The 24648-nt window shown below is 43.5% G+C and overlaps 1 pseudogene; it reads left to right on the plus strand.

Moving 5' to 3' along the window:
• The first annotated feature begins 7254 nt into the window (after positions 1–7254).
• The window catches only part of LOC127667118 (eukaryotic translation initiation factor 3 subunit M-like), a 40306-nt pseudogene continuing 22912 nt past the window's right edge, over positions 7255–24648 (plus strand).

Consider the following 24648-nt stretch of genomic DNA (forward strand, 5'->3'; position numbering starts at 1 on the left):
GAAGGTCCAGCCCGGTGTGGACAGTGCCACTCCTAGGAAGGAGACCCTGGGAGATATGAAAGCAAGCTGAGCAAACCACGCAGAACAAGGCACTCGGCAGCTTTCTTCCACTGTCCCTGCCGCTGCTCTGCTTGAGGTCCTGCCCTGCCTTCCCTCGATGATGACTCTGATCTGGATATGTAAGCCAAAGAAACCCTTTCTTCCCCTAATTGCTTTTAGTTATGGTGTTTATCACAGTAATAGAGATGCAAATTGGGACATATACCTATTTTTTTTTGTAATGAGCATAGTACAGAAGTGTCTTTTAGACATATAAAAATTAGCCTAGTTAGGAATCCCACTACATCCAAGGCTACACCTGACAATCAAAACCTAGCAATGTCATTCAGTCAAGATAACCAAACACAAGCCTAGAACCCCATGATGCCCATTGGACAGTACATAAGCAGAGACCAAGAGCAATGCTCTGCCCTGCCCTGCCCTGCCCTGCCCTGCCCTGCCCTGCCCTTCCCTGCCCTGCCCTGCACATCTGGAGCGACACCGACCTTGATCTACCCCACAATTGGAGAATCTCCCTCAGGATCCTGACCTTCAATCAGAGACTTAGAGACTGGACCTGACCTGCAGCTAAGATATGTCACAGGTGAACAGCCTTGGGGAGATAGGCTTAGGTTTGTAGCTGGAATTTAGAGTGTGACCTCTGCATGATGACCCCCAGCATAATAAAAATGTACCTTTTCTTATATTAACTGCAAGTATCTAACTTCTTGCCCAGTGGCATTTTGTTGATGGAGTCAGTAAGGGGCCTAACAGGAGTTTGCAGAGTATAGAGAGAGATATAAGATGCATTTCCCCCTAGTCTTTCCTGTTTCAAGGTTGTTATTCTGACTGCGGCTGTGCTTATCCACATCTTAGATGGGCTCCCAAGAGAGAAGACCCTGAGGCAAAGACAGAGCCTAGTGATGCGTTTGGGAGGTGACTCCAAGGTGAGGGGAGTCAGGATGGTCAGATAGGAGGGAGACAAAAGTGCAAACACAAGTATGAAATTGAGGGGCTGGAGAAAGATCTCAGAGGTTAAATGCACTCGCTGTTCTTCAGAGGACTTGAGTTCAGTTTCCAGCATCCATGGGAGTCAGCGCGCAGTTGTCTGTAACCCCTGCTCCAGGGATCTGCTGCCTCTTTCACATGTACACACACACACACACACACACACACACATCATTCAAAATAATAAAAATTAACTTAAAAATTAAACACCTAGATCCTGGGACTTGGGAGACTGATGCAAGAGACTTGTCCTAAATTCAAGCCTAAAGTCTGCATTACACATCAAAAGTCTATCTCAGCGAAACAAAGAAAAACTAAGTGTCATCAAGATCCCATCTGAAAACAACTAGCATTTGCCTGTGGGGAGAAACTCTAAGGAATTACAGAAGGTCTCTTGGAATTTCATCCTGAAAGATGGAAGACAGCCTTTTCCCACCCACTCTGACACCGCACCCACTGTTGCCTGGCTGCCTTAGGGGCACCTACTCTCCCAGCATTCCTGGCTGTGATTCTAAGCAGAACAGAGCAGGGGCAGCTCTTGAGAAGGCTGTAGAAATAAATCAGAAAGACATTTGTCTCCCTTTAGGTGGAGAGCTGTCAGAGTGAGGCTGCAGCTGCAGATGACATTGGTGAGCGTACGAGGGGCTATGACGGGGTACAGAAGCATTCCTTGCACGTAGTGAACCACGTTTGCTACTGGGCTTCTCTCTCTCTCCTGTAGTCTCTGGGTCCCCTTCACATTTGCCCTTAAGTTCTGACTTTTACCTCTCTGCTGGCTCTGGAGAGAGTCCTTGACCTCTATAAAGAATTTCTTCATTAACACTTCTAAGATCAAACCAGGTAGACGGGATTCTGCTTCCCACGCTGTGACCTTGACAGATACTGACAGAGGATTCTGGCTGAAAACTAAGCTTGCTGGGCTGGCAAGCCCAGCATCATCTCCGTAATGAGGGCAGAGGACGAGGAAGGTGCTGACGCTCAGCTGAGGCAGACAGGGCCTGGACAGGAGAGAACATTTAAATGTAGCTTGCCAGTGTAGTTACTCAGAGAGCTCTGCTAGAGACACTAAGTCCTTAGCGCAAGACCTCCCTCAGACACAAGTCCTAACACGAGCCTCCAAATAGCTCAGGCTAACCCCATCCTTATCTATCTGACATTCTCGGTGGCATTGGTAAGAAAGACTGTGGGCATAGAGTACTGCCACATTCATCCCTGGGTCATTTTCCCCTCAGATCCCAGTAGCCAGACTCTTCTGCATTTATAAACAGACAACACACATTTGCTGAATCAATCTTTGTGTTACTATTCCTCTGTTTCTGGGGTTTATCAGTAAATACCTTGTAAGTTACAGAAACAGCAACCAAAAGGCACCTTTGTAATACTTCCTTTTCTTTTTAGATTCATTTAATTTTAAAATGATGGATATGTCTGTCTGTCTGTCTGTCTGTCTGGGTGTGCATGTGCACAATCATGCAGATGCCCATATTGACCAGAAGAGAGTATTGTATCCATCGGGATTTGGTGCTGTTGTGAACTGCCTGATATGGATACTGGGAACTGAATTCTGGTCCTTTTAACTGCTGAGGCACCATCTTCAGACTATCTTTGTCTTTTATAAAATGTCCCTGGCCCATGGGAAAAAATGTTCCTGATGATCAGAGAAAAATTATAAGCCTTTGAAATCTGTCTCGAGGTGGTCACGGCACCCTGGTCTCTTATAAGTCAAGGGACAGCTGAACTTGAAAGTGATTCTATCTGGAGATGCTACAGATCATAGCTGATAAGATCAGCACCAGAACCACATGGGCTAACGAGGGACGAGTGCTTCCCACAGGCCAGGGTTAGATCAGGCAGTGATCTATGAAAATCCCTCTGGGACAAGTCACTCTCCACCAATGCTGTATACAAGAGCACCCAGAATTGATGGGCAGCAGCCAAGTAGACCTCAGCCTGTCTATGTGCTCCCTTTCTTTCCAAGCTGCTCTTGGGCCAGTCCCTGTAGGGGAGAAGACCAGTCACAGAAGTGGCAGAAGAATAGAATGCACAAGGAAGAAATCTCTGTCTCTGTCTCTGTCTCTGTCTCTGTCTCTGTCTCTGTCTCTCTTTCTCTCTCTCTCTCTCTCTCTCTCTCTCTCTCTCTCTCACTCACACACACACACACACACACACACACACACACCTACTGTGATCAGTTAATATCCAAGTTAATACAGGCCTCAGCTGGGTGTGATGGATTGCATTTGCATAGTGGCCCCATAAAAGACATGTCATGACCCTCAGAAGCCATGAATATGACATTATTTGAAGAAAATGGTATTTGCAGAGATAGCGAAGTAAAGCCTGGTAAACTATCTGGTTGGTCCTAAATCTGACCATGATCATATCTATAAGAGACAATAGAGAAGCTGTGTACAGACATAAACACAGATTAAAATAGGCATGGCCATAAGCTAAGGCTGGAGCAAGGGAAGCTGGAAAAGGCAGAGAAAGAGTCTCCCCTATGACCACTTAAAGGAGGAAAGCCCTGCTGGCATCCTGACTTCAGAATCCCACTTGATGAAGTATTCCCTTCTAGAGAAAAGAGAAAGGCTGATACAAATCAAAAGGAAGATGGCTCAGTGATTAAAAGCACTGGCTGCTCTTCCAGAGGACCCAGGTTCAATTCCCAGCATCCACATTATAGTTCACAACCATTTGTAACTCCAGTTCCACGGGCTCTGGTACCTTCTTCTGGTCTCCATGGGCATTGTGTGTGTGTGTGTGTGTGTGTGTGTGTGTGTGTGTGTCATAGTGAATATATATATAGATAGATAGATAGATATGCAGGCAGGAAAACATATAAAACAAAAATAAGTAATTCTAACAAATTAAACAATCAAAATAACCACTGAGCACAATGAGACTCTGGAATAGCACACAAAGATCAAATACTGAGTCTATTTAAGAGCCAACCAATGCAGCAGCTTGAAGGCCTTGTGGAAGCCATCCATGGCTCAGTGACCGCTTCCCTACCATTGCCATGGTGGGAAGAACTGGAGCCACGGAACCAAAGGGGAACCTTTTGTCAGGCTGGGTCTCCCTTCCACTGCCAGGTTTGAAAGCTCCAAGTCTGGGGTGAATCTCCTCATTATTGTTTCTATCTGTCTGCTCAGATTTCCTGGGAGACTCTCCCCTTTATTCTATTCTGAGCTCAACTATGTGGCTGGTTACCTCTGCTCAGCCCCCATGCTTCTGACCTCCTCTATGTTCCTGGGTAAACTTCCTATGCCTGTCAAAGACCACCCTTGGCTTGGAGAGGGGTTTCTGAAAGAAGGGCAGGCAGATTTCTGAGTTCGAGGCCAGCCTGGTCTACAGAGTGAGTTCCAGGACAGCCAGGGCTATACAGAGAAACCCTACCTCGAAAAACAAAAAAACAACAAAAAAACAAAACAAAGCAAAAATAAAAACAAAACAAACAAACAAGAAAACCATGACCGATGTCAAATCATGGGGTACAAGCTGACAGCCTGTGTCCTGCTTCAGACAGCTTTCCTGCTGGCTCTGTTTCAGGGTCGAGAAACAACGTCACACTGTCCCTTCTACATGGCCAAGTAGAACTCAGCACACACCTCTCACTATTTCCCAGAATCCTCTCTCTCCTTGCCAGTGTCCCATCTCCTATTGCCTGCCTCAGATCACTGGCCATCAGCTCTTTTATTGACAGGTGACACTTATAAGAGATTCTCTCTATGGAAGGACAGATAACCTAACTTGAAGGCTGGGGAATTGACTGTTTCAATACATCTTTAGAATTGTGAGAGAGTAAGTTCTGAGCCAGCAAATCCGTGCTAAGCTGTTATGGCCGCCACAAGGCACTAATACCATGGGGGGAGGAGAGACTATTATACACTTGATGGAATTTAAAGCTTGGATTCCAGGGTGGATTTTTACTTTTTGTTATACAAACTTTGCTGGAGTGGTTATGAGCTGCAGAGGTGGAGAGTCTGAGAACTGCTCCAGAGGTGTAGAGTGCACACTCATGTTTTCTGAGGACCGTATAAAAGAGTTAAGGTTGTTTTTTTCTCTCTCGCCTACCTTGTCAAGTTGGGCTCAGTTAATAAAATGCTTTCACTTGCCCCAATGAGCAGGTCCCGGGACCACTCTTTGTCACTGCCTTCTTCTCTCAATATTACGTGGCAATTGCTATCCATTTGTGGTGCTTTGAATAGGTTTGGGCCCACAGATTCATGTATTTCAATGCTTGTCCATAGGAAGTGGCCCTCTTGGAGGTGTGGCCTTGTTGGAGGAAGTTCATCACTGTGTTGGTAGGCTTTGAGAGTCCACGTGCCCAGACTCCACCCACTATGGAATCGGATCCTCCTCCTGGCTGCCTGCAGAAGACAGTCTCCTTTGAGCTGCCTTCAGATCGAGCTACAGTCCTCACAGCAACTTCTCCAGCCCTACATCTGTCTGAAGGCCGCCATGCTTCCTACCATGATGATAAGGGCCTGAATATCTGAACCTACAAGCCAGCCCCAGTTAAATGTTTTCTTTTATAAGAGTTGCCGTGGTCATGGTATCTCTTCACGACAACGAAACCCTAACTCCATCTGATCACTGTCAAGTAAACCTGCCCCAAAGTAAAATATAGTATCTTTGAGCATAGGTCCTAGACTGGATTGCCAGTGTGCTTTACTTTCTGCATTCTTGGAGCCTGCCTTTTTTTTAAATTATTTATTTATTTATTTATTTATTTATTTTTGTCTAACTTGGCACAAGCTAGAGTCACACCAGAAGAGGGAACTTTAATTGAGAAAATACCTCCATAAGACTGGCTCTTAGGCGAATCCGAATGGAATTTTCATAATTGGTAATTGGGGTGGAAGGAGGAGGGCCAAGCCCATGATGGGCAGGGTGACCCTTGGGAATTCCTGGGTTGTATTACACAGCAAGATGAGTGAGTCACAGAGAACAAACCAGTAAGCAGCACTTCTTCAGAGCCTCTGCTTCTGTTCCTTCCTCCTGGTTCCTGCCTAAATTCCTGCCTTGACATCCTTCCATGGTGGACTATAGGCTATTACAAAAAAGGGGTGGGGAGCGGCCCTTTCCTTCCCAAGTTACTTTTGACTGTGATGTTTATCATATCAATAGAAAGCAAGCTAGAACAGACCCCACTTCACAGAGCTGTATTATGGCACAAGGTAAACAGCATGGAATTGAGTGGATGGAGCCATCAAGCAGTTTTGGGCTCTATCCAAACCCACAAGCTCATGGGTGTTACTAAACCTGGCCATGCACAGCCTCTCCCCAGACCACGAATGAAAGCTTCTGAGATGCTACCTACTGCAATCGATGTCAAACCTGGGTAGCAGTAGCCTTTCCCTTCTACCCCACGGTAGAAGCTCATCTTTAGAAAAACATGGAGGAAATACTATGGGTACCCTTCCGTCACTCTTCTCAAATAAAACAAACCCTGTGTGTGTGCCCCTCTGAGGAGGTGAGAGGGAGGGAGAGGGAGGGGTGTGCAGATAGAGATATTCCCCTAAGAGAGCTGGAAACTGACCCTCTAAGGGATGCGAATGTGAGATTTCATACCAACGCTCCAGTGGCCTGGAATCCACAGTTCAGAAGGGGAGAGAATTCCAACAACTCCCAGAAGGAACAATAGAGGGCTGTCTAGCAGCTGCATTCAGCTCAAAGGGAGGTGGGGGCAGGGAGGGGGCGGGCATGAGGGCTGGCAGTAGGCAACAGGCCATCCTGAAGTCCACATCCTGGCCACAAAGCACCCCATCTAGTCAAAAGAATACGTGATTCAAATTTCTTCTTTCCCAGAGGATGTTGAACCAGGATGTGTCATGCCACTGTATCTGACGCACTTCTTTTGGCTAAAAATCACCAAATTTCTAAAACCCTGCATGACTCTTACCTAGACAAGTTTGGAATAATGCATGGGTGTTTCCTTCAAACAATGTCCCCTCTCCCAAGCCACAGCCACCTCTTGAGGGACTCTGTTGCAGCCCAGTGTGGACAATCTGTACGAAGTCTGTTTCTCCTTTTCCTGCTGAGATCTGCTTCAGAGCCTGCTGGGTTGGGTGGAGGGTATGAGTAAGTTTCATCCTACCCAGCTGCTCTCCGCAGGCTCCTCTTTCTTCTCTAGATAGAGTCTATACTTTAGAGTGTTTAGCCTCAAGGACCTCATCAGAAGCCAGAAGGGTTCCCCTAGAGGAAATGGAAGTGTTTCTCATGGCTGCGTGCCACAGTGTACAGCAGGAAGAGGGAGTGGTTCTCTTTGGCAATGCGGCGGTGGCCGCCCAGCCGGCCCCGTCAGGATCCATGTTCTCATTTCCCAACTGCAGGGTGTGTTGGCTGCTGACTGCTTATAGATGAGTCCCTCGTCAGGAATTGCCTCCTGCCAAACATTACACCCTTTCCTCTAGTGTCTTCTCAATAAAGATAAACCCATGTAGGGCACAAAGCTTCATCCTCTTTACCTCAATGGGGTCAACTCTGTAGAGGCCCTGCTGCAACTGCTCCTTTTTTTTTTACCTTCTCCCATTGCCCAGTCAGTCTCAGACTCTCGCCCAGGCTTGTTCCCAAAGCATTTTCCAGTGACCTTGTGTGAAAAGTTTAGCCTTGGTGTTTATTTTGTCATCTCCAGCCTATACCAGTAGAGACAGGTCAGACAAAAGTAGCATGGGATCTGTCCTACTTGCTACACCAGAAGGAGTTTTTTCTCCCCAATGAGGTCTTAGCTCCATCAGACAGATGGAGCATCTTGGTCACAGCTGAAGAGAAAAACTAAACTCAGGGTTTGATGGAGCTAGCACGTGACAATTTGCACATCCAACTAACCAGTGGCTCAAGAAATAAGGCCCTTGGGATTGAGATGTCTCTCTGTAGGTAATGTGCTTTTGGTTGAGGTCGCCAGCATCCATGTAAAAGCTGGGTGTGTTGACACATCCTTGTAGTCCTAGGACTTGTAGAAAAGACAGGAGAATTACAGGGGGGTTGGTGGTCAGACAGTTTAGTCAGTCAGTGAGCTGCAGGTTTAACCAGAGACCCCATTTCCAAAAATAAAGTGGGGAGTAGTTAAAGAAGTACTGATATGAAGCCCTGACTTACACACACACACACACACAAAAATAATAAATATTTTTAATAGAATACATCTAATCAGGGATTGTTAGTCGGGTCTGATGAGGGCCCCAGGGTCGAGCACAGATGGATGTGGACTGCACAGTGGTTTGATGACTGTTTTAGCTTTAAGTGACCATAGTTTCTCTCTTTACACAGAATCCTTTGAAATCCTAAGAAACAGGATGCCCTTTCTACCTTTCGTCTGTCAGGAAGCAAAATCTTCACAAATTATTTCAAATGGACTTGCCTACTTCTTATTGGCCGTAGCTAGCCACACGGCAGCCACTAAAGCAGTAACTGTTAAAGGGAATTTGAATGGCATACTTGACTAAGGCTGGCTTCCGCAAGCCCTGCTCGCCATCTTTGTACCTTTCCAACATGAAAGTTCCACATTTGACTGAAACGGTTTCCAGTGAACTATTGGGAAATTTATTTAAAAATATTTTACTTTTACACTGTCAAGTGTTTTGCCTGCATGTGTGTCTGTGCGCAGTATGCATGCAGTGCCAGTCGAGGATGATGTGGGACTTCCTAGAACTGAGTTGTAGCCAGTTGTTAAAAGTCAGGTGGGCAGTTTGTTCCTTTGGCCCACTGAAGCTAAGGGTCCTTAACTTGTGCCTGCAACATTTCATTCCCTTTGATTTGACCTATTGTTCTAACAAAGGGGCTTTGGAGACTGACTCTGTCACCCAAAAAATTCAAAGCTTCTCCTTTAAGAAAGTTCTAGAAAGTGCCATGAAGAATGTTCTATAAATGTCAGACAGTGATATATGACTCATGTCTGTTGCCAGGAATTTCAGAGAATCTCATACTACATTAAGGCTTTCAAATTCATGACCAAAGTGGCTGCTTTGTCTACATCTTCCTCTCAGACTTACAAAAAAATTGATACTGATGAGGAATTTGAAGAAAATGGCCCTCCAGGAACTTGAGAATGATAGGATGACCATAGTTCCAGGTACCCAGAGACTGGCATAGTCACTGCTGCCTCCCTCCCTTTCCTATGGTCCCTTGTGGAAGGTTTGGTGGCCAGTGGCTCAGTCACCAAGTCCAGACTCTGTCTACCTCACCTCAGTGGTCTTCACTTTGAAACAGACTGAATCATGACAGTATGCCCAATTATTTGGAATCTGTGAATGCTAAAGAATGTAGATATGATTAAAGACATTGAAATAGAATATCATCCTGTATTATCTGAGTAGACCCTGAACGTATCCTCCCAGAAGGAAGACTTGGAAAGATCTTCCAGAACTACAGAAGTAGACTGGAGTGAACCAATCAAGAGCCCAGAAATACAGGCAGGTGAAGGGGAAGAGGCAAGTGATAAATTCTCCCTCCACATGATTGTAGCCAAAAAGAAGCAAGGAATTCTCCCTTCATGTTTCTGTGACATCTTGATTTTCAGCACCACTGCAACTGACTTCAAAATTCCAGCCCTCAAAAGTCAACAAATTTTCATTGTTTAAGCTGCTAAAACTTTTAATTTGCCATGACAGCCCTGAGAAATTAACATAGACCTTAAAGAACTCTCCTGAAAATGCCAAAATTTCGTTTTTGTATACACACGCACGTGTGTGTGTGTGTGTGTGTGTGTGTGTGTGTGTATCTATATATATGTATGTACATATACATGTACATGTATATGTGCATGTGTATGTGTATGTGTATATGATAATAGGGAGAATAGGGCGGTATGTGGAGCCCTAGGCCAATGCTGGTGTCTTCTTGATTATACTCCACTTTTTCCTGAGGTAGGGTCTCTTGTCTGAATTCAGAGTTCACCAATTTGCTTGGTCTAGCCAGCTATGTTGCCTCTCTAATCCCGTGGTAGAGATGGTCTACCATGCCCCACAGGAATGGTTGTTAGGGATCTGACCTCTGCTCCTCGTATTTGTATCAGATGTTCCTCTGTGAACCTTCTCCTCGGCCTTCATGCTTATCTATGCTGCAGTCTACTGGGGTTCCCCCTTTGCTCCCAACTTTCTGGGTAGCTAGCCTTAGTTTGCTTCTTCCTTTGTCCTCTCCATATCGCTCTGGTCCATGTTTCTATGTCCCCAAAGTCTGCCCAGTCAACTATCCGTAACTTCCCTGCCTTCACTTAGAACTGTCAGACATGAACTCCTTCCCAGAAGCTTCCCCTCTACCTGTCTAATGGGAACACTAACTACATCTGGAAAGATAACCAACCTTCCATGGTATGATCCCAGAGAGGTCTGTTCCTTGTAACCTATATAAAGAGTACTATCTGTGTTTTGTTTAGAAGGTAATGCATGCATGTGGATACAGTAAGGGGGCAAAAACAAAATAAAGAAATGTACCTTACTGGACTAAGGAGCGAATCTAGGGTATCCCACATGCTGGGAAATTGTTCACAGCCATCTCTTCTTTCTGTTTTGTTTTTTGATTTTTGAGACAATCTCATTAACTTGCTAGATAAGTCTTGAACTTGGAATCCTCCAACAGCTTCCATGGTACCTGGGCTTTCAATCCTATATCTCTAAAACTGACTTCTAGGCCTTTATTTTTCCAGTAAGGCTAAGAAATTCAGAAGCCCCTAGCCTTTTCCACCACCTAGCACCTAACTACTAATGCTTTCCTGGGTGACCACTTGCTTTGAGACTCTACCCTAAAGCATCAAGCAATTTGAAAGTATACTCCTCTGTTGTTCAGTGAGTAAGTCAGTTTCTTGAGGTGGGGTTGCCTTCTCTCCACTGTACAGACAATTAAGGCAAGGCCAGAGGAAGTGCAGGCTCCTCTCACAGCCTGACTGCAGGATGAGCAGACACACACAGGGTGTTCAGTCCACAGTCCTCTGGGACCAGTTTTACTAACCAAGAGATAACGGCCCCTGAGATGCTCAGCCTTCTTAATCTGAGTGGGTTGGTTTTTTAGTCGGTCTAATCATAGAACAAGGAAATGAGCTCATGCAACACAAAGCCACCCAAAGCCCCAGATTCTTAGGTTTTTGAGTCATCCCTGCAATTCTTTCCTTTACCTCACAGGAAATCAGCAGAGAAAGAGACATGGCGCCTTGGGTTCCCGGCGATGCCAGAGCAAAGTACCACAGACCTGGCAGCTTAGACAAACAGAAATTGAGTCTCTTATACTCCTAGGGCACAGGCCAAGATGTCAGCTTGGCTGGGTCCCTCTGAGAATCTGAGGGAGAATCACCTCCACACCTCTCTCTTTGCTTTTTCGGTTTCCTGGCAACCCTTAGCTTTCCTGAACATCACTCCCTTCCCCAACCCCACCTTCATATGACTTTCTCCCCTGTGTGTCCAGATTTCCATGTCATAATGACACGTGTCTTAGTAGGGCTCACCCTAATACAGTAGGATCCAGTATGTCTCTATCTCAACCAATTACATCTGCCAAGACCATTTCCCCGTAGACCATATCTCCGCTCTGAATCAAAGAACACATGGTCAAATCTAGTACAAAGGAGAAGGGGGCAGAGGCGATGCTGAGGAACGGCAGAGGTCCACTTTGCCTTCTCACCTTCTGTGCTTGTCTGGAATGCGCAAGACCGTGGGATGGTTTAGGCTCCAGACTCCCAGACTCCGTGTCCATCTCTGTGTGCATGCCGTAGCCTGGCTCCTCACCGTGCGAGGCTCTTTCTCCATTCTCTTGCTTGTTTGTCTACTTAATAACTGAGACAAGGCTAGCTCTTACTTCAAAGACAAAGGACTATCTTGTACTTTAATCCATGTAGAGTGCTTGGAGCCATTCCTGGCTTGCAGTTTTGTGCTCAATAAATGTTACCAGCTGCTTGTATTTTAAAAAGAAAAAAAGGGGGGGGTTGGATTTTTTTTTGTTTTTGTTTTTTTGTATTTTGCTTACAGGAGTCATCGGAGGCATTGGGAACAGAAATGGCATATGCAAAGTTCTGCCCCAGAGGTCGAACTGGAGACTTTAACTGACCCTCCACAACATTCACACTTTAAATATCATCTTGAGAAAAATTTCCAAAGACCTCAGGGAAAAAGTAACACCAGCCTCATTTTAAAACTGTGGGGAAATGAGATCGAATGAGGATAAAAAGGGTTATCCTGGGCTATCCTGGGCTATCCCGGAGATCCAAGCCTCAAGTCTAGCTCTCTTCATCCCAGGTTTAAACACTGGGCAGTGAGGAAGAGATGTCACGAGTCTCTACGAGAGTGGCACCTCTTGACAGTGGCAGCAAGCAGATGGCTGTGACCCTGTGCTCTGGCCCCGTCTCCTCAGGGGCTTTAAAGGCAGTTTGGTGGGCTGGGGATGGCTCAGTAGGTTAGAGCGCTTGAGTGCTTGCAGGCGTGAAAACCTGAGTGTGAACCGCAGAGCCCCCGTAAGGAGGCAGGCTGCACACGCCACAGCCCAGAAGCAGGGAGCAGAGACCAGCAGCCCTGGGAGCCTGCTGGCTGCCAGCCTGGCTGAAACTGCAAGCTTCCGGTTCAGGAGGAAGCTTCCCTCAAAGGAGCGAGGTGGTGAGCAACAGAGGAAGACCCCCGACAGCCTCCCCTGGTCTATCTGTGTGTGCATGTACTACATAAGTAACACATACACACAGCATGCCACATATACAGAACACTCATACCACACCACACACACATACACACACACACACACACACAAACAGTATATACACACCACACACACTCAACACATATACATATACCACACACACATAATACCCATACCACACTACACACACACATATGTAATACATACATACCACACACATACATATAACACACACAAACAATACATACATACCATACATACTCAACACAAAAACATACACTCCACACACATAACACACATACCATACCACACACACGTAACACATGTACCACATACACACATACACACACGTAACACATGTACCACATACACACATACACACACATAACACATGTACCACACACACACACACATAACACATGTACCACACACACATAACGCATACAAATAAGGCATACATACCACACCCATGAAATACATACACCACAAACATACATACACACAAACCACACACACCACATACACACACATATACACATACCACAAACACATACACAACACACACACACACATACACAAAGAGCAGTTTTAAAATTACTGACATTTTTGAACACTAAGTTTCAGAAGGTTGTATGTAAAATACAGAAAGCACATATGGTATCTTAGATAGCTAACAAGTGTATATACAAGTATACCACACAGCCTCCTGAGCTTTCCTTTGAAAGTATCTCATTAAAACTTGTTTTCTAAATTTTAGAATAACATTAAGAATTTAAGAAGAAAGTATGTTGTAAAAAGTATTGCCAAAAAACAAATGCAGCCTACACCAAGTTAAGTATAATATAAATGATATTAAAAATTCAAGTCCAAAATTCAATACTCTGGCATAGAATTAATGTTTAATTCTCTACAACAATATCTTCTTAAGTGTTGGTCTATTCCTAGTAAATGTTTACCAAAAAGTTAACTTAAATAAAACTTCTTTTATCCCTTTACTAAATAGACATTTAAAACCTGTAATTTGATTTTTGTTTTACATGAACAAAGCCTTTACTGTTTGAATAGTCAGTTCTTGCCTTAACCAGAGAGAAAATTCTGTTTCGAGAGTTATTCTTGTTTAGAACATTCCTACTAAATTACATAGCGATTGTGAAAACTGGCTTTAATGGACAAATATTTAAACATGTTTATAAAATCTGGTCTACAACAAAATAGTATAATGACACATGATATTGTAAAGGACTTTTAACTATGATAACCAAAATTCTAAATTACCTAGAGTCTTCAAGAGATAAAGAAAACCAGATGATTTAATCAAGTAGACGAGAAAAGACATCACATCAAAGACTCCATTTTGATTAAAAGCTCAGACCGAATGCAGACACTTCTCACTCACTGCTGCCTATAAAACTCGGGGAGGGCAGCAGGCTTTCATCCTGGAGAGCACATTCCTGTGCACTGTGAAATGCTGGATACGCATCTCCAGCTCCACTGGCAACTGAGTGCTCGGAGTAACTTGAGTAACTAAACAGCTCTCTCTCTTTTTATGTTTATTAGATACTTTTACAGTTAGACTTTAAAAAATGTTTCTGGCATTTAACTCCATCTAGTATATTCCGACATCTTGGTTTTGATGGAGTTACAGATAACTAGATGGCGTCATTTCACTTAGTTATGTTGTCTTTTATCGTGTTTGATTACCCCCAATCTCTGCTTATTGAAAACTAGCTTTCATGTTTAAAAGATCTTAATTACTTTCTAACTTTACAACATGTATTCATGTTATACCTTCATAATTCGTATATATCCTCATTATTCAGTATAAGGCACATAAAACAAAAATCTAATTTATTAATCTGAACTTTAATTCCATTTCCTTTCTAATCAGAGATATGAAAAGATTTGAGTTAACTCTTCTTTTTGAATAATACTAAATACATCAATCTCAAGTAAACAATATTGGTGATGTTTTATGTCATAAGTGGTAGTGTTAAGTTACTACTTAAGTAGTCCTAAAATACAATTAACAGGGATTAAATCTTTAATTAAGTAATATTTGGGTTTTGACCTCTAAACATAAAGGGCAACACTATAGTGTTCTCCTCCGAGTCCCTTTTTAACCACATAAGTAACACGTAGTTCATGAGTGAAGGGACACTAGCCCACGAGGGTGTGTGGCCCCAGCAGGCCTGCCCTTCTTCCCCATCCTTTCTGCCTTTCCGTCTGTTAGATCACATTCCTAAAGCCAGACACTAAGGTCTATTCCCTTATTTGGCCTCTTCCTCCTCCTGAGGCTGACTACCAAGATCCAACTATCAAAGTATCGAAGCCCAGCAATAATAAGCCCCCTTTGGCTCACCTAATTAGAAATGCCCAATTGAAATTAAACACCTTAACTGTACTGGCTGGCTTTGTATGTCCACTTGACATGAGATAGATTCGTTGGAGAGAAAGGAGCCTCCCTTAAGGAAATGCCTCCCTAAGACCCAGCTGTACAGCATTTTCTCAATTAGTGATTGATAGAGAAAGGCCCAGCCTACTGTGGGCGGTGCCATCCTTGGGCTGGTGATCCTGAGTTCTATAAGAAAACAGACAGGCAAGCCAGTAAGTAGCATCTCTTCATGGCCTCTACATCAGCTCCTGCCTCCAGGATCCTGCCCTGTTTGACTTCCTGTCCAGACTACCTTCAGAGATCAACAATGATGTTGAAGTGTATGCTAAATAAACCCTTTCCTCCCCAATTTGCTTAGACATTTGAAACCCTAACTTATCCTAAAATGGGGTTTTACTCTTTATAGAACCACCATTTGCCCCTGGGCCATGTCTATCTCCTCTCTACCCAGAGGCAGTCTTTTGTCTCCCTCCCAGAACAAAGGCACTTGTCCCTCTTTCCCTTCCCTTCATCCTCTGTTTCCTGTCATTGTCTCGTATTCCTTTTCCTTTTCTCTCTGGGGAAAATATACTACATACAAATAATATACACAGTACAAATAATATGTAATATATATTATATATACCATAAAAATAAAGAAAATGTAGGAAAACATATAGTCAAATAATTTTTACAATATGTGTATATAGATTTTAATTGCTTAAAATAAATGTTTCCTTTATCTTTTACCTTCATGCCATTAGGCCAAACTGTATCTTTACTATTTAAATTTTAGATCTAGTAGTCCTACTGTCTTAAGCAAATGTTATGTTAGACATAAAGGACATAGAAAAAGGATTCACATCTGGCCCAGGATGGTTAATGGTTTTGACCTGATCCAGGAGTTTGTTTCTTAATGACTTTTCCAGCTATTTTACTCTCCTGAGGTCTGATTTCTGCCCATCGTGCAGCCTCATCTACATCCTATTTAAAGTTGATCCTAGGTCCTAGCTATGAAGAACCTTATAACATTTAATAAGTAAGACATCACTCCCCAAATGCAGTGAATATGATGCTGTCCATAGTCAGAACTGTCAACAGGAATTCCTGTGAAGAAACTGTAGGCAGAGACTGTGCAGAATTGCAATGATCTGGAGGGGTCGGAATGTTATGGGTCCTGAGAAATTACCTTATGCTGGTCTGACTTAGCCATCCCTTGCCTACCTGGTCAGAGCCAGGACCCTGTGACTAAGAGATAAGAACCTCTAATGTAGTAGACTCATAGCTTCCACCAACCAAAGCTAAGAATGTCATCAGGTAGCATCTGAGGCCTATAGAAAACCTTCCCCATCTTGCCATAACTATATCTCTGATATACCCACCTATGTATTTGACATTTGCCTGATTTATCACTTTCTTTGTTCTGGAAAACTATAAAACTTTGTGAAACTGTAAGACTCAGGGAGTCTTAACTTACCAGAGACCCCCTGAGTAAACCATGAGGAAACAGGAATCAATGCAAAAAGCAGGAGGAATTTTATTTAATCCAGCACGCTGGGGTCACCCTGAACATGGGGAGAGAATGACTACACGCAGCGGGCTGTGTGGGCCTTTATACAGTTCTCAGGGCAGCCGCCATTAGGCACAATGTGATTGGCAGAACAATGTTACCTTTAAACTAATTGGTTGTTAGGGGATGAGGTAAGTGGTCAACAGTCTCAGAATAACTCTGGGCCTTCCCTAGCTGCAGGGACCTCCCTGTGGTCTGAGGAATGTAATTTAGCCTCTTCCTTATGGGAGGGGCCAGTGTTCCATGACCTTTCCTAAGTTCCTGAGCTGACCCTTTCAAAACTGCTTCCAATTGGAATTTGGAAATTCCACACTGGATGTCCAATATGCAGTTCGGGAACCTATGTTACTCTAAATCTGTGTTCGCAGTCCATGGTCACTCAAACATTGCTCCAGAATAAACGATCTTTCCTAACAAAAAGAATAGGAAGGAAGAAGAGAGAAAGGAAGGAAGGAAGGGAGGGAGGGAGGGAGGGAGGGAGGGAGGGAGGGAGGGAGGGAGAGAGAGAGAGAAAAAAGGCAAGCTTTCAACCAAAACTTGGCTGTTTTCTTGTCACTGAGTAAAGGTAGCTGTCATCTTAAAATAAAATGCTAAGTGCGCCCCGGCAGTGAGAGGAAGGATTGCCAATCACTTTACCAGCCTTTATATCATGAAGGCTCCCTTGAAAAGTAAATATAAAGGAGTTTGAACCTCAAATTGCTCTCTCAAGAAACTCTTTCTGCAGGCTTAAAATCAAAACTTTTTTCCCCTCTCATCTTTTTTTTGTTTATTTTTTTATTATTCTTTGAATTTTCATCCTGCATACAGCATGTCCTGATCATGCTCAGCCCAGCCCCATCCATTGTGCACTTTTTGGTTCCTCTTTGGTGACTATAATCCCCACTAACTCCTACCCACATCTCTTTTGTTGTTGTTGTTTCTTTTCTTTTTTTTATTTTCTATATTCTTTATTTATATTCCAAATGATTTCCGCTTTCCCGGTTCCCCCCTCCTCATATGTCCCATAAGCCTTCTTCTCTCCACCCATTCTCCAATCACCTCTCTCCTTTTTCTCTGTCCTGATACTCCCCTACAATGCTAGATCAAGCCTTTCCAGGATCAGAGCCCTCTCCTTACTTCTTCATGGGAGTCATTTGTTATGCTAATTGTGTCTTGAGTATTCAGAGTTTCTGGGATAATTAATTAATATCCACTTATCAGAGATTGCATTCCTTGTGTATTCTTTTGTGATTGGGTTACCTCACTTAGGATGATATTTTCCAGGTCCAACCATTTGCCTAAAAATTTCATGAATTCATTATTTTTAATTGCTGAGTAGTATTCCATTGTGTAAACATACCACATTTTCTGTATCCATTCCTCCATTGAGGGACATCTGGGTTCTTTCCAGCTTCTGGCTATTATAAATAAGGCTGCTTCACAAGACTGCCGGGAGTTCCAGAAAATGAATTAAAACCATCGCTCCCTCCTGCCAGGGATGGGAGATGATTCCCAGTCCTCTTTACCCATTAGCTGCATCCCTTTCACCAACTTTTTTTGTGGTCCTTTCCCCCTAATCCTTATGGTCGTTAAGCCAGCTTTAAAGGTAAAACAACTCCTATTGTGTGCTTAAAGGAGGGTCTCTGTACGAAGATAAGATTTATTTTGTTTGTGTTTTTGACTCTGTGTTGCTTTGGGACTTTCCAACTCATACATCCTGACTGCAATTTACAGGACTTTGAACGCACATTGGAAATGCAGTGAGGTGGGCAGGTGACTAATCCTGAGTATATCAATTCAACCTACTGCTGCTTCTGCTAAGTGATATATGTACAAAATTTTCCTTTATCTATAACAAATAAATATATATACTTATTAAATAAGGTGTTCAATCATAATAAAGGGGTAGGAGGACACACACACACATACACAAGTGCATTAGAGATGGTTTGGCCCTTTTAAAATTTATTATAATTTATTAACTAGTGACAACTGGGTTTTATTTTTGTAGTAAGGATAATTGGGGATAATTGCATGTACTATTTTGTAAAGTTATGGAGTTTTCTAAATAGAAAAAGAAATGCATCCTGTCTCTAGCGCATGTCATGACACTAGCTTAGCATGAACAAGTTGTCTTGGTAACTTGAGAGCAGCACTTGTCAGCTTGAAGCCTTGGGCGGACTGCACAGGGTCACCCGCCCACCTCGCTGCATTTCCAATGTGCATTTTTAAGTGTTCAAAGTCCTGTAAATTGCAGTCAAGATTTATGAGTTGGAAAGTCCCAGAGCAATACAGAGTCAAAAACAAAAACAAACAAAACAGAAAAAAGATGCCTTCCAGTCTTCCAGATGGTTGGCCCCTCCCCTGCTCAACAGCCCCTGGGAGATGGACAACCTAAGAGGAGCCTCTTTGGCAGAAGATTGACAGCGTTTGCCTCCAGGGTAGAAGGACATGACTCTGGATCTTTTCCATGTCACACAGATTCTTAAGTGCTCTCTGGGAGCTTCACAGGTTAGTGAATTCAACTATGTGTAATTCCTGAGCCACAGAAATATATGAATAAGCTTGAAATAATGATTTTGCTATACTTGCTTAAGAAGGGCAGTGAAAGCCTTCTGCCTGGTCTTAGTTCTACAGAAATGTGCAAGCATTTCCCTAAGCTGCCTATGTCAATTACAAGGTTTTAGGGGCATGATTTCATCTTCACTGAGTTTGCCCAGATAAAGTTGAGTTTGCAAAGAACATCTTCATTTGAGAATTAGCAGAATTTTACTAAGGCCAAATGAATATTTACCATTTCCGTGTATTGTAATTATTGATAACAAGAAAAGAAAGGAAAGGAAAGAAGAGGAGAGGAGAGGAGAGGAGAGGAGAGGAGAGGAGAGGAGAGGAGAGGAAAGGAAAAGAAAGAAAAGGAAAGGAAAGGAAAGGAAAGGAAAGGAAAGGAAAGGAAAGGAAAGGAAAGGAAAGGAAGGAAAGGAAAGGAAAGAAAAACTCCACTAAATCAGTACTTACAGTAGCCAATAAAAATTTTTTATGTTTTTTTTTTCAAGACAAGGTCTCTATGTAGTTCAAAACTCATCATGTAGACCAGGCTAGCCTCAAACTCAAGAGATCTTCCTGCCTCTGCCTCCTGAGTGCTGAGATTAAAGATGTATGCCACCTTGCCTGGCTCCTGCCAAACATTTTAAAAATGAAAACAGATATTTTTGTAAAAATTGATAGTCATGTCATACATATATCTTGAAGTAGTGTGTACTAATCTCACTTCTGTCTTTAGCATTTCATTGTTTAATTGTATTGGTAAATAGTCACGTGTATTGCAATATCACACAGTCAACTGTAAGCAACTTGATAATGATATCGGGATATAATGGTAGTCTGGCTTGTAACCATATGCATTTATTTTATGAAATCCCAAACATTATTTTGAGGTAGAGTCTATTGGAGCACCCAGACTGATAGGATTTCAAAGCACAAATCAAGCTAGGAGCCATAGAGCACTGAGAAAAATATTGGTCACCCTTCCTGTGAATCCCCTGCTCTCATCTTCCTCTGCCTCTTCCTCTTCCTCTTCCCCTTCCCCTTCCCCTTCCTCTTCCTCCTCCCCTGTTCTTTATCTCCATCTTCCTCTTCTCCTTCTCTCATCACCCCCACTACCTTATCTTGCTTCCTTTCCTGATAACCCCTCTATCATGATGCAAAGTTGTTGTGCTGGGTGGTAGGCTAAAGAGTAGTAGACTGCTAATAGTTAAACTTAATCAAGTTGATTGGATGAAGAGACTCCTAAGGCATTAGGAAGGCACAACTTGGGTTACATCTGTGAGGTTGCTTTAAGAGAGGGGTAACTGAGAAAGATTCACCTTCAATATGTACAGCACCATCCCATGAACTGGGAACCTGATTTGGATATAAAGTTAAAGGGGGAGGGCAATAACTGGATGCCAGCATTCCCTGAACTCTGCATCCTTGTCTTCTGAGAAGAGAGGACTCTTCGGTCATATGCTCATTTGCTCCCACTGCCCTGAGCTACACCTCCAGCACCGTGATGCCCTGTTCCCTGTTAAAACAATACGCCAAAACAAATGCTTCCCTCAAGTTTCTTCTGGGTATTTTTGTCACTGCAGTGAAGAAAGGGATGAATAGACATTCCTAAAATACAAGTCAAAAGTGCATGTACTTCATGATGCCCTTGGGAAATGTGGCCATTCACAATGGTGTCTGAATATTAGCTTAGGGCTCTAAAGTACCAAAACCACCAGCTAAGTACAAAAGAAAGATGTTCCAAGGGAGAGGCAGGAGCCTTGGTTCATTCTAGGGCAGCAATCAGCTCCTCCTCCCCAAATTCTGCCATCCATCCTCTGCTGTGCTGGGAGGCCTGTGTGCACTTAAACCAGCCACAGAGCTTCTTCATCTCATTCCTTAATTGCTAGAGAAAGGCACAGACCTGAAGCTAAGCGTGTGTGGGAGGCTTTTCCAATGAACTTCAGCATGGGTTCACTAGATCATTGGTTTTCAAACTGACACTTTATCAAGCCCAATAAGTTAATGCAGCACACACACACACACACACACACACACACACACACAAAGCCCTCGTGTTCAAAGGGCAGCTGGCTCATGGAGAAGGCATACTTGGCTCCCAATCTGTAATTTAAGTCCTTCCATCGTCTGTCCCTGTTTGCATTTTGGTTTTCCTTTTCTTTCTTTTTCTCCACACCCTTACTCGCCCTCTCTGAAATCTTAAGAACTTTCTGGGAAGAGATGCCATCGATGAGGGTTTATTCTCTGTTTAATAAGAGAAATGAGTCTTTGAGGGACATCTATAACCAGACCTGATGGACTAAAGAACAGGAACAGATTGGCACAGAAGCCCAGGAACATAAAATATAACTAAGACACTCATGTGCTGCAGGGACTTCACAGTAGTGCTTCTGCTACTGCTTAAGGCTGGAGACAGGACTCAGCTACAGCTCTGAGGGTGAGAGGCCTGGGGTCTTGCACCTCATGTGTCCCAGGGCGATGCTGCCTTTGGCCGAAGGGAACTGTTGCCTGAAGGACAGCACATCCCACTTATGCTCTCCCATCTTAAGACAGAGCAGGACTGGATGTGAGCAGACACATGATGCTGAGCGGAACATGTAGGCTGCTGTGTGGTTGCATGAGCAGGGCAAAGCACAAGCCTTGGGGTAGAGGGAGGGGAGACCTCCTCCCTATGAGCCATGATTCTTATTAATGTAAGAACAGTATCCACAATTTGTGTGCATCGTGTAATTGGTACAGGGCATCCGAAAACAACGGAGATGGGAAGGGGATGTTTATAAAAGTAGACTTTCCTGCATCTTTAATAATGTTTGGAAAAACACATTCTTTGTATTTGGCAGACTCATTCTAAAATTCAGCATTCTCCATGATTTCTTAAGCAATTTACCTGTAACAACTGTGCCTTAGTTAAGGTTTACTGCTGTGAACAGATACCATGACCAAGTCAACTCTTATAAGGATAACATTTAATTGGGGCTGGCTTACAAGTTCAGAGGTTCAGTGCATTATCATCAAGGTGGGAGCACCGCAGCATCCAGACAGGCATGGTGCTAGAGGAGCTGAGAGTTCTACATCTTCATCTGAAGGCTGCTAGGAGAAGACTGGCTCCCACATGACTAGGACAAGGGTCTTAAAGTCCACACCCATGGTGACACACGTCATCCAACAAAAGTCATACCTACTCCAACAAGGCCACACCTCCTAATAGTACCACTCCCTAGGCCAAGCATATTCAAGCCACCACAAGTAGAGTTGTAAGGCACACAGAAAGCACAGGATAAGGAAATAGTCAAGTTGATAAAGTACTTGCTATGCAGGCATAAAGACCTGAGTTCAATCCCCAGAATATACTTTTTAAAGCTGGATGTGTGGGTAAATGCTTGTATTCCCAGTGCTACATGGGGTGAAGAGAGGTGGATCCCTGGGGGCTTGCTGGCCAGTCAGCCTAGCCTATACTCTAGGCCAATGAGAGGCCTTGTCTCAAAAAACAAAGTAGAAGGAACCTGAAGAACAATACCCAAGGTTGACTTCTCACTTCCATATGTACATGTGCTCTCACATGAACACACACTCAAACATACCACACACACACACACACACACACACACTATTACAGTTTTGTTTCTGTATTTTTGGAACATGCCATATATATATTACCTATACCTATACTGATACCTATAATATAACAATACTTAATGTAAACGGAGGTCACGAATTTGAAGGAGACCAAGTAGAGTTATATAGGAAACTAGGAGGGAGGAAAAAAGGGGGATAAATGGTGTAATATATAATCACCTCAAAAAAAACAAAAGAAATAATTCAACAAAACCAACTAAAGGGAAGCAGGACTTATTTTGGTTCACAGTTTGAGGGCAGAGTCCATTATGGAGGAGAAGGTAATGGCAGGACTGTGAAGCAGCCAGTCATATTGTATCAGCCGTCAGAAAGCAGAGAGAGGAGGGGGCAGGGAATGCTAGTGGCTCTCTTCATTCAGTTCAGGAACTTCACCCCATGAGATGTACTGCCTACAGCTATGGTGGGGCCCACCTCAATTAGCCCAGTTTAGAAACTGCCTCACAGACATGCCCAAAATTTTGTCTTCTTAGTGATTCTAAATCCTGAGGATTCTAAATCAATATCACTATCCTGAAAGGAAACATTAGGTGGGATTTACCGTGACTTTAGATTCTAACCAAAAGACTCCTCAGATAGAGGTCCATTAGAGTCAGATTGTTTTAAACCTTAACCAGGCTTATAAACAAGACCTAAAATGATGTGGACCCACTTTGTGGAGAATATGTTAATAAGTGGATAAATTTAAAGGATCATTTAGGAGCCCCTTGGCAGGGGTGAGCAAGCTAAACTCAAGGGAGAAGGAACAACAGGAATATAAATAAATAAGTCAAATACTGCAAAACCAAGGAGCTTTGTCTTTCTTGTCTGTAAGCTTAGACAACCTGAATATTTGTGTTTCTAACCCCTTCATCATAGCATCCTGGGGTTATCAATATGATACCCACACACATTGGCCTTAGACCAGGAGGAATCCCTACCTTTAAGTTTCCTCTGCATCTCCTTTAAAACTCTCTTCACTTGGACAAAATGAGATCAACCCATTTGCCTCGGACTAGACCAGAGACCATCACTACTCCAGAGGACTCGTGTTCTCAAAGTCAGTCTTTGTTCACACAGATGGGTCTGCAACTCGTGGAATGACCGTGTGACCTCCTATGCTCATGGTGTGCTTCTCTGAGGGCATCCTCATGATTCAACTTCTTCCTTCTCTCATAATACTAAGTTAGCTGGAGGGGAGGATCGGACCTGCGAAACAGGAACAGCCTGAGACATGGGAGAGGCATCTATGGACAGTAAATCTCTGTCTGGGGTAGGGATTGGCTGCTGACTTTACAGGGAAGAAAAAGGAACAGAGGAAGGGTCATCAGGAACAGATGTTCCTCCAGGACTGTAAAGCCCTTGTTGCCCTCAGAACCTTTTCTTCATCAAGGAAGCCTTTCCTGGGAACCACTGAGTTTCTGAAGGTTGGCTGACCAAGTACTAGGTTTCTGAAGACTGACTCAGTGCTGTGCCTGAATTACCACAGCTCACCTTTCATCACACCTTAAGCTGTGCCACCTTGGGTACTTATTTCCTTGGGCTATTATCCAGTCAGTAGGTTATAGATTGTTTCTAGTAGCTCCTGTATGGATTGGTGGAGTTTCTTGAGCTATCAGCAGACATTTGCAGTGTCAACTCCTGGGGTGCAAGCAGGAAGCATTGCAGGTTATCTAAGGGTAAGCACCATTAAATGGAGTCTTGCACATCAGGGCACAGGTACCAGGAAAGCAAAGAACAGACAGATGCATCTGGCGGGTCTGGAAGTTCTCTGATGAAGGATACAGTCTTGGTCTGGAGCCATCTTCATTTTTTTTCTCTGCATCTTCCAGAGGACAACATGAGATTCAGAGAAGAATGTAAGGAATGTAGGCTCAGAGCCAGACATGGCAAAATTATTTTCTCCTCC

The sequence above is a fragment of the Apodemus sylvaticus genome, chromosome 16, assembly GCF_947179515.1.
Source record: "Apodemus sylvaticus chromosome 16, mApoSyl1.1, whole genome shotgun sequence".
Classification (NCBI taxonomy): Eukaryota; Metazoa; Chordata; class Mammalia; order Rodentia; family Muridae; genus Apodemus; species Apodemus sylvaticus.